The following is a 10,789-nucleotide window of genomic DNA, read 5'->3' as shown; positions in this document are numbered from 1 at the left end:
GAAAACATTAATGGAATTTAGGAGCTTTGATGTGTTTGGGTTTCCGGGACAGTCAAAGTGAAAGTTGAAATCTCCAAGAATAATCAGATTGCCACCTATCGAATTTCCATACTCCAGGAGATTCGGAAACTGCTCCAAAAGAGAGATTATTCAACTTGTGTTTTCTACTAGGAGGAGGCCGGTATTGGCAGAAAAAATGGACTGACCTTTGCTCCAATGTGAGTGTGGTTTGTACTAGTTCAAATGATGTGTGGTAGAAATTGAAAGTTGTGGTGTGGTTAAGACTTTTGATCATGGAGTTCTTTGTGATGACAGCATTTCCACCTCCGCAAGAGTGGCGGGGGAATGACTTGATGGAGTAACCGGTGGGTGTTAGATCCGCGCACTTGGGCTTATCGTCTGATGTTTTTAGCCATGTTTCTGTCAGGAAAAAGACGTTGATATTCTGATATTTGATAAAATTAACTATTCCTGTGTGCTTTTCTGGTGGTCCTACTGATTGGGCATTGAATAATGCAATACATACATACATACATACATACATACATACATACATACATACATACTACATACATACATACATACATACATACATACATACATACATACATACATACACCACTCCCATGATAACACATGCTCAAGAAAAAAATCAACTGCACTATAATCAATGGTGTGAGTTACCAGGGACCTTTTAAAGAAACTAAAAAAGGGGTGGAAATTGACAGAGGGAGGCAAATCAGGAGTAGGGGTGGCAGGTTACATTGTTGAATATTCGTTTTATTTGTTGAAATTAACTGTGAATTAATATCTTTTTATAATGTTGTATTTTGTATTTCTTAATAAATTACCTTTAATTTCAGGATAAATTATATTGAATAGATCATTAATATGATAATCTACATGGCTTTTCTACATTTGACTGGAGTACCACAAAACATTTTGTGTACATCATCACTGCTTTTCGTGTTGGATACATTCTAGTTTTATTGTCAGTTCAAAATTAAATGAGGTTTATTTTTTTCTCTCCAAAAGATAGACATTCATTTTTAACACACTAACCCCTGGAGGTTTTTGTTGTTTTCGCCTGAAATTCGAGTAGGAAACACATTTCGAAAGCTATTTCTGACTACATTCGAAAACACCAAATTCCAGGTGATCTTTCAACAACATACTGCCTAGTTGTGTTAGAAACATCATTTTTCATTGGCTATTTGGCTCGCACATGAGCAGAAGGGTAAAAGTTGGATTTCTTTTTTTATGTTGTGCTAAACAGACCTATTATTTTTGTATCGAGACCACTTTGTTTTCCAGATGCCCATCTTATCCTACTTTTTGCAAAGGTTCATCTATCTGTTTGCAATTCATACCGCTTTGCCTTAGATCTGAGACCAAAAAGTCTAAAATCCAGACACAGAATTGGATTCCGACCACAGGTGAATTTTGGGTAGAAAAAAATAGGGTAAAAAAACCGAGGTTTTTCCCTCTGTATTTTGTAGTGCAACTAGAAATTCCAGATTATTTGGTATCATTGTAGAACTACATCAGTCTGCCTTTCTATAATCCTACCCACTTTAGTGTATCATGCATGACCATGATGCTACAGATCTCTGCATTAGGCTACTACCTCCTGCCATGTTAACTCATCACCAAGGGTTAATGTGTTAAGAAACAACAAAGCCAAAATTTGTGTTGTTTTCATTTTTTATTCTTCTGTCACTGGATTGATTGATAGATAGATTTAGTTACAGTAGAATGCAACAAAAATAAATTTACAATGGCTAATCATTATCAAACATGAGTTTAATGTGTCTAAATACAAAAGTAAAAGTAATAAAATGCAAAGAGAACAACATAATCTTTGCAGTTTGTGACACTTGACAAATATCACTTCACATTTCATAGCTTGATTTGTTGATCAGATTTCTCCCAAGAACAAATTTTGTTTTATTCCATGTCTGCATTGGAATCTCCAAAGCCAAACATGGCTCGTCATGAAATCAGAGTCATTATCCATACCATTTTCTATGCGGGGGCCATCAGAACTATTCCAAAGATTTGCTGTGTGAACCAGGTGTTTACAGTAACATCTAATTCTGTATTGTTTGCAGTCTGTGCCCATTTTCATTTGAATGTATCATCAGTGTCAACATTATCCAAAATCTCTATTCATCCTTGAGCCAGCCTCGAAGTGTCAACTTGGCAATTTTGAGTTTATTGCAAACTTTTCATTCATCAAGCAAGCCTTTCAGTTGTTTCCTTCATGCTTTCCATGATCACATTTACAAATGATTAAAATACATTACTGATTAATATATATTTAATTTAATGATGTTTAATGATGTTAAATAGATATTATTTGATCATGGGTTCAAACCCCAGCCAAATCATACCAATGAATTATAAAAATACTAACAGTTGCCTTGCTTGGCGTTCAGCATTAAGAGGTTAGTGCTAGGACTGGTCGGCCTGTTGTCAGGATAATGTGACTGGGTGGGACATTATGCTACAAATTGTTTGCGGCATGATGACCCACACCGCAGACATCATAGCAGTATGACTGAAAAATTGTTAAAGCTACATTAAAAGTCCAAATCACACATACATACACAGATAATATTTGAAACCATGTTTGACTGGTCAAATAAATGATTGATTTTGAGATGCAATAGTGATCACACGAGCTTATCTGAGAAGGAGTTGAACTGTTTTCCCTCCCTTATATGACATACTTAACATGATTAAACAACACGTTTCTTTTGACTGATTTTTAAAATGCAACAAGATCTTCCCCAAGTTGTAGATCAAAACACAGCTGGCACTTAATTACGTTCTCACAGAAGTTTTTGTGGGTATCGATGTGATGGTTGATTGACTCTTTTCATGTTTAATAGAAGAGAATATGCCATGACTATAGTTTCCTTTGAAACAGAATTGAAAGATTTAAACATGAATTCCTCTTGACAAGACATAAGTAGTAAATGTTTATTCTTTCAATGTTACCACTTGATAACATTTACTAGAATTTTTCATTGAATGCTATTTTTGCCATATATTATTAATTTTAATGTATTGAGAAATCTTACAGAATGTGATTTCTTATTAAAACTTGAATTTCATGGTGTTGATTCTAACTTTTTGTGCACAAAATGCCATTTTTGACAATAAAATGAGATAAATTAAAATTTCATTTACCGGTACCAATTTGGATTGCAATTTTCTTCACATTCAGCACATAGGGTCCAATTTTTGTTAGATTTTCTTTGTTAAATAATGTGATCTATGCTGGACACCATGTTGTAAGTGGGTTTGTGAGTCATTGAACGTGCAGGTTACATACATGCATACGTGCATGCATCCATCCATCCATGCATCCATCCGTCCATCCATCCAATGACCCATCCATCCATCTGTACTTCTGTATATTACTGCTTAATGATACGTGTCGTTATAACTGTAATTTTAATGAGGGACAATTATCCCACTTCAGATTGCTTTGGTATCTTTGAACTAAGAAACTATTTGCGATTGAACATTTTGAATAAAGACTAACTATGTCTTTTGTACTTTAATCTAGTGTTCAGTAGTTTGTGTCAGTATTTTATCTTTGTTTCATATTTGAACAAGTAAATGAATCTTGGTTTATATTGGTATGTTTATTCTTACGATCATTAGGCTAGCAGATTTTTTTCAGGACAATAATAAACATATAAATATCACATTTAGATATGTAATGTGGCATCAGGATATCCATGCTGTTCAGTACAGCTCCTGGAGCCACAGTGGCTCATTGATAATAAGGTGTTGGACTTTGTGACAAGAAGGTTACAGGTTCAGTTTCACCTATTGGAATAGCAAGAATCAGCCACCATGATGCATTCTAAGGCAAGTACTTTACTTAAAAGCAGAAGTATCAGTACAGCACTATGCAGTTACCCATAATTCATTTGATGGCAAGGATATCAGTGTTCTGAGTATCGTAGGAATAAATTCACAGATTGTAATCTTAACAAGTAGAAAACCAAAATTTGTTTTAAATAGAAAAAAAATGCACTGGGGCAGAATCAATAATTCTTCAATTTTTGGGTGAAATTTGAGCAGAGAGGTGATTCATTTGGTCAGTTTGTATTAGATAAAGTAATGGCATGAGATATGGACAACAGAGATGTAGTGATGAAGACATACAGCTCTCCCTTGTTATAACACATTAATTTGGTTCCATAGTTGCCAACAGCATTAGTTTACAATGTATGATTGGCAGTATAGCTTGAATGAAAAGAAATGTGATGAATGTCTTCATAAATGTCAGGAATGGGATGATGACTAAAACACCAGTCAATTATAAAGGAGTAGTATTTAAATTATTTGGCAAATAAAAATGTTTCAGACAGTGTTGCCATGCCATGCTTAATATTTGCATGTCATGAAGTCACACAAGAAGAAACTGGATTTTCAGCCTTTTACATATTGTACATTGGGCTGGTTCAAGGGCCAATGCAAATTGTACTAGGGTAGTTTTCTTTATGGGGAGAAGTGGATGTCAGGAAGGTAGTGGTGGTGCAGGATGTGAATCTGAAGTTAGGTGACATCAGAACTCTTGTCAAAGATAATCTGTTGAACAGGCAGAATGTTGGATGATCATCACATGGAAACAAAGGAATTTAGCCCAAAGAATGAAATCCTTAATCCCTTGCCATCATGTTCACCCAAAATGAAAGCACAATGACAAGGACCTTGTCATGTGGTTTGAAAGGTAAACAACATTAACTACCAAGTATCTTTTCCTCATAGATATGGTACAATAACCTAAACTTACTGTGTGAATAGGATGCTATGTTGTTGGTAATGCTGGTAGATGAAAAAGATGGGTTTTCCACTGAAAGTTGGCAAAGGTGATGCTGATCTTAAGCTGGGAGTCAAGTTGACTAAGGAGCAGTGATAAATATTTTTGCAGTGAGTTTCAGATGTTATAACAACATGGCTAGGTTGAACGAAGATCCTAACTCAAAGCATCAAGATAATTTCAGAGACGCCAATTAAGCAAGACTATATGTAGACTTTGGGGATTTCAGCTTTAGTTTTATATAAAGTTGTTGGACCCTTATTGAATGTTTTTGTCCTTTGAACCTGAATGTAACAGACAGGAAACCTGAATGTAACAGACAGGAAACCGGAATGTAACAGACAGGAAATAAGGATGTGATGCTAAGCTTCATGTTTTCTTTCAGCCCATACTGTCATACATTTTAAGACCAATTCAAGTATAATGGTCAAATTTTGGTCACGGCATCCATAGCAGTATCATAGTATATCTGCAATTACATCACAGTGAAGGACGTAATAATGAGGGATAGCTGTATTGACATGTTATCAAGCACTTTGGTTTTCTGTAGCTGTATTTATCAAGTACCTGTTTTTAAATGAAACTTGAATCTCAGTGTCAAGGTAGTTGTTGTTGTTGGGTTTAACGCCATTTTTCAGCAAACGATAGGCTATACATTTCAGCCAGTATTAATGGTGGAGGAGGAACCCAGGAAAACCCTGGAAAAAAACACCAACACATGAGAAGCTACTGGCATGCTTTCTCACAAACCCACATTGGCTGAATCCGAGACTCAAACCAGCGCAGAGAGAGGTGAGATGGCAGTGATCCATAACGGAGAGCGCTTTAGATCACTTGGCCACTCAGCATTAGAATAATAAAGAAAGCATTTGACCATCAGATTTCATTCATAAAAGTGTTCTATAATCATTGCTTTTGCTCTTGCTTTCAATACTGCCACTTGTGCCAGCTTGATGTACTGAAGTAGGAATGCTTATTTTGTGTACCTTTGGTAACTGATTTATTCTTCATTGTTAAACTCATACAGCCTTTATAGGCAGACAACAACCTGTAACAGAAGCTTTCCATTTAGATTTTGCATGAAAATCATCTGAATGTTGTGAAAACCTGTCCGGTAACATTATTTGGTCCCATGATAGATATTCTTAGCAGCACTTGAAAGATTTACTCATCGATTTTCCCACTGCTTTTGTGAAGAAATATGTTACCTTTCATATTACATGGAGCCACTTGATTAATTCTTCACTGTGATTTGAATCAAACAAATCTCAAGAGAAGAATTTAGATAAACACTTGGACTTCAATTTAAATTTGAAGTGAGTTGTAATATTTACTTCAGACACTGGAGGAAAAATTTTTAGAGGGAAGTTTTACTCACTATTTTAGCAAAGTTGTCTCCTTAGTAATATTCAAATTCAAAACATGGATCTTCTCTGTCTTTGTGTCTATCTCACCCAGGCAAATATATGCCTCATTGTAAAATGACTATTTCAATGCTCCTGTCATGACTTGTATAATGGTCAGCAGTACACAGGCCTCAAGTTTATGATAAAGAAGCAGTGCTCTGAAATATCTTGGACAATTTTGGCATGAAATTATAAGTATGAAACTTGAAACAACAGTCAAATTAAAATGTATCAAGTTAAACAGGACATGATGAACCCAGTTTAATGTTAAGTGGTTTTAAATAAATTATCTTCTTTGCATGTACCCATCTTGAAGTTAGGGCATTATGGTAACAGTGCTGTTTGTACATCAGTTAACATTTGCATGTCTGGCTCATAACTTTGTAATGCTTGGAGAACTTGTAATTAAGCTTGGACAAATTACATATCATGACTCTGTTGTGTGATCTTACCATAGTCATGCATCCAATTCTGTGGGGGGTGGGGGAGGGGCGTTGTGTGTTTGTGTATGTGTGTGTGTGATTTATATCCTTGTCTAAAGTATAAATTTAGAACCATTAAAGATATGTTAATGAAGCATTAGCCAGTTTTAGATAATTTTTATATCAGTTGTATCAAGTACCATAGTGATGTGATTGAAGCAAAGGTTACAGTTACTTCTGACTTGTATCCTTTTCTGGAGCACAACTTTTAAACCACTTAGATATTATAATGAAACCTTAGCCACTTATTTGTCAAGACTAGACAGTGTGTCAGATACCATAGCCATGACCTTCAAGGTCAAGGTTAGAGCAAGGGCAAATATACATTAATGCCTGCTATAAATGAACAGGAACAATTTTTAAACCAGCAAAGATTTTTTAATGATCCACACCTTCTGATACAGGAGCTGAGTCTCTGAATCAAATTTCATGGTCATTAGTAGGGAAAAGCTGTTGCGATGGGCGTATCATATTTTGCTTGTTATCCTCCTGTTGGTGTTTTACTAGAGTGATAGCCAGATGTGCAGGGCTAAGAATTACAAGATTTTATTGTATAAATAATGTAAATTTATATAGTTTTATGGCATCATTGTGTGGTATTGCAAGAAAAATACCTTTTAATTGGTACTTAATTTTAAAAATATGCTTTTGACAGAAATGCCAAAACTACTTTGTGCTGGTTATTAATAGCATAGTTGTAGCAGCCATAAACTTCACAAACATTGGTATCCCATGAATGTAAGAGTTGTTTTGGGTTGGTATGGTGTTCTTTGGTACAGCAACCCTAATATAACTAGTTCCAAAACAGTTTGAGTAGAATGGCACCCAAGGACATAAGTTAGCCCACCTTGGCTAAACTGATGGAATGACTCAAATCTGCATTCTTTTGTCTAAAGTGCTCTCCGTTAGGGATCACTGCCATCTCACCTCTGTCTGCATGGGTTCGAGTCTAGGATTCGGCCAATGTGGGTATATGAGAAAGCTTGCCAGTAACTTCTCGTGGGTCGGTGGTTTATCCCGGGGTTTTCCCGGTTTCTTCCTCCACCATTAATACTGGCCGCCATGCATAGCCTATCGTGTGCTGAAAAATGGCATTAAACCCAACAACAACAACAACATCTTTTGTGTTGTGAGTCAGCATTCTACCACTGAGCCACAACTCCTTCAAAAGAATGAATTAAGAATGCTTAAATGCCACTACTTTTATGAACACTAAATCAAGCTTCTTCCAAATGGAACCATTTTGTTGGCATGTACAACAATGAATTGTGCATATGGATAAATCTGTGTTTTTTATATTTACTAAATACTGTTTTATGTATTTTTAATTTGCATTGTTTGTTAGGTTTGCCCAAAATCAGTGACAGTTTTGTAAACAATAGTGTTTACTTTTTTTGGACTGAAGAATAAATATTAGGATTATTATCTTGAACTCAGACAAGAACATTGTGTTTACCATGTTTTTTATTATAATTTTAGTCACAGACCTTCTCATTATAACTAATATTTTATATTTTAATCATTTGGAACCTTCTAAAATGAAATTATCTATTAGGTAATAGTTTTTTTTTAGAAAATGCTAATTGTGAGCTACATAAGGTAGAGCAATATAAAATATTGTTAACTGGAAAAATTATTTATTCCTGCAGTAACATCTGAAACAGAAATCAGTCTTATAGTTGTGTCCAGTATTTTGTTTGGGCTGGAATTTATTTATTCAAATTATTTATTCACTGGAAATACACAGTGCTCATATAAAGTAACATTCTTGGAAATAGAGACATGGAATTATAGTGAAATTCAAACAAGGTTATATTCTTGGATATTATTATTGTGATTCGAAAAAAGATTGTTGGCACATCATTACTATTCAGGCCATATCAGGCACATTGACACTGCCAGCATAGAATTTATTTTAGAATCCCACAAAAGTTTATTCAGAACTTAAATGATTAGACTTGTGTTAAATATTCTAGTATTATTTTAGATTTAATTTGCAATACTGTATATAATTTATTTTTACAGTTTGACTTTATATTTTATGGAAGTAAATTATTTATTGGATTTTACAAAACTTGTTAGTTTTTGATCTTTTCTGTTACTTTAAGTCCATAGAGTTGTAAGAATTGTCAGTCTGAAACATGGGGGAAAATTAGTTTTATTCTTGAATGTTATTATGTATTGTCTACTCCTTCTAATAAAATGTTAGGACATCATTTCTTAATTGCTATATGCAGAAATATATGGCAAATATGACCCATGTTGTTATCTTGCTTCTCTAATAATTCAGTTATATACACTGAAATGTATTAAGCTGTGATACTCCTTGATGATAGACCAGTCTCTTTTACTAAATTTCAATAAATCATTAGAAAGTCTTTTAAAAATTTGCAAGGTAGCCTCACCCACCTACCCTTCAGGACACATGGTACTAATGGTATGGAAAAATGGGAACCAGCCTGGAAATGGGTGAACCTAAAATAGAGTATATATGGGTTTGGCTGACCAAGATTGGTTAATATTGTAAGTTATGTTTTATGAAAAAGAATCTTTTGAGAGCTTATCCTAGTTGTAAGTGAACAAAAATAGAGACATTGTTTTATTGATGGAATTTCAGTCCTTTAACAGTCTTGAGTTTGGAACACTCATTACTAAAATTAGCACCTGACTGTTTGGTGCAGAATTGAAAGCACATGTTTCAAACACATGCAGGTCCAGAAAATGCCATGGCTCATATCCTTTCCTCTACACAGAAGCTGACATCCAGTTTTCATCTATACTGATAAATATAGGCTTGATCATGAGCACTCAAAAATTTTAAGTTATTGAATTTTTAATATCATGGTGTTTACATAGGTTTACTATGAGAACTGAATTAGTACCATGAGTCCTTCAGCTGATCAAAGAAGAAATACTGTTTGTTTTTGGTAGTTGATATTGCTGATTATGTGAATATAAGCACTGAAGTTGCAGAAGAAAAAATAATATTGACAGTTTTATATAATTGCTGTGGCACTGCTTGAAATATGACAGACATAAAGATAGATTATTTCAAAAAGTCATTCTAATGGTATTGTCATAATCACAGGCTTTCAACTTGAATATAAAATAAATCATATTGTGTGGCAATAATCAATATTTTAAGAAAGAAATATTGCCTTCTTAAGTCTACCAAAGTATAAAACCATTTTACTGATGTTGTTTGACACTTTGGCCATGGACAAAACTAATAATTTCTTGGGAATGTAGACTGTATTGAATAACAGAATGTATATACATGTATTGGGATCTGTACATCAGTGCTCTACAATTTACTTTCAACTGATTTCTGCCCTAAGTCTTATCCTCTCTTCAAACTTAATTGCTTCTGACAAACCAGTTCTCTATATATAACAGGTTAGCTGCTAGAATTGCCAGTGTGATGATGTCAGTGGTTAGAATCATTGAAATGTCACTGTATTTCCATTGTTGCTGTAGGGTTTAATCCATTTTTCAGCACACGATAGGCTATACATGGCAGCCAGTATTTATGGTGGAGGAAGAACCCGGGGAATGCCCGGAAAGAACCACCAACCCACGAGAAGCTACTGGCAAGCTTTCTCACATACCCACGTTGGCCGAATATGAGACTCGAACCCACGCAGACAGAGGTGAGATGGCAGTGGTCCATAACGGAGAGCGCTTTAGACCACTCGGCCACTTGGGGCCCCGTATTGCCATTGATGATGTAACTGGTTAGAATCATTCAAATGTCACTGTATTGCCATTGATTTAAGTCAGATTTAGTCCTAGATCAGTCTGATCAAAATCAAATACACAGTTGAACACTCTGCCATGAGTATCTATGTTAAGACCCTCATTCTTAATTTTAGTGGACCAAGTAGAACAACTTATCAACATGGGGGAAGGTATCCTTTCAAGTGGCAGGGGTAGCATACTTGTTTGGTGACAGAAGTTGGATGGCTTACATTTGTTTGAATATCAAAAGTCTGTGTGAGTGAGATTTACATTTTTGACTTAGTTTTAACAATGCTTCAGTCATATCACTACAATGTCTG

The 10,789-nt window shown here is 34.9% G+C and overlaps 1 protein-coding gene across 4 annotated transcripts in view; it reads left to right on the top strand.

Annotated features, from left to right (window-relative positions):
* Positions 1–10,789, top strand: part of LOC149775705 (uncharacterized) — a 222,168-nt gene that overhangs the window by 128,170 nt on the left and 83,209 nt on the right. The window lies entirely within an intron of this gene.

Source organism: Sinohyriopsis cumingii, chromosome 19, assembly GCF_028554795.1.
Source record: "Sinohyriopsis cumingii isolate HCF-2022 chromosome 19, ASM2855479v2, whole genome shotgun sequence".
Lineage (NCBI taxonomy): Eukaryota > Metazoa > Mollusca > Bivalvia > Unionida > Unionidae > Sinohyriopsis > Sinohyriopsis cumingii.
Note: the sequence above shows the minus strand (reverse complement) of the source record. Positions and strands in the feature narration are given on the sequence as shown.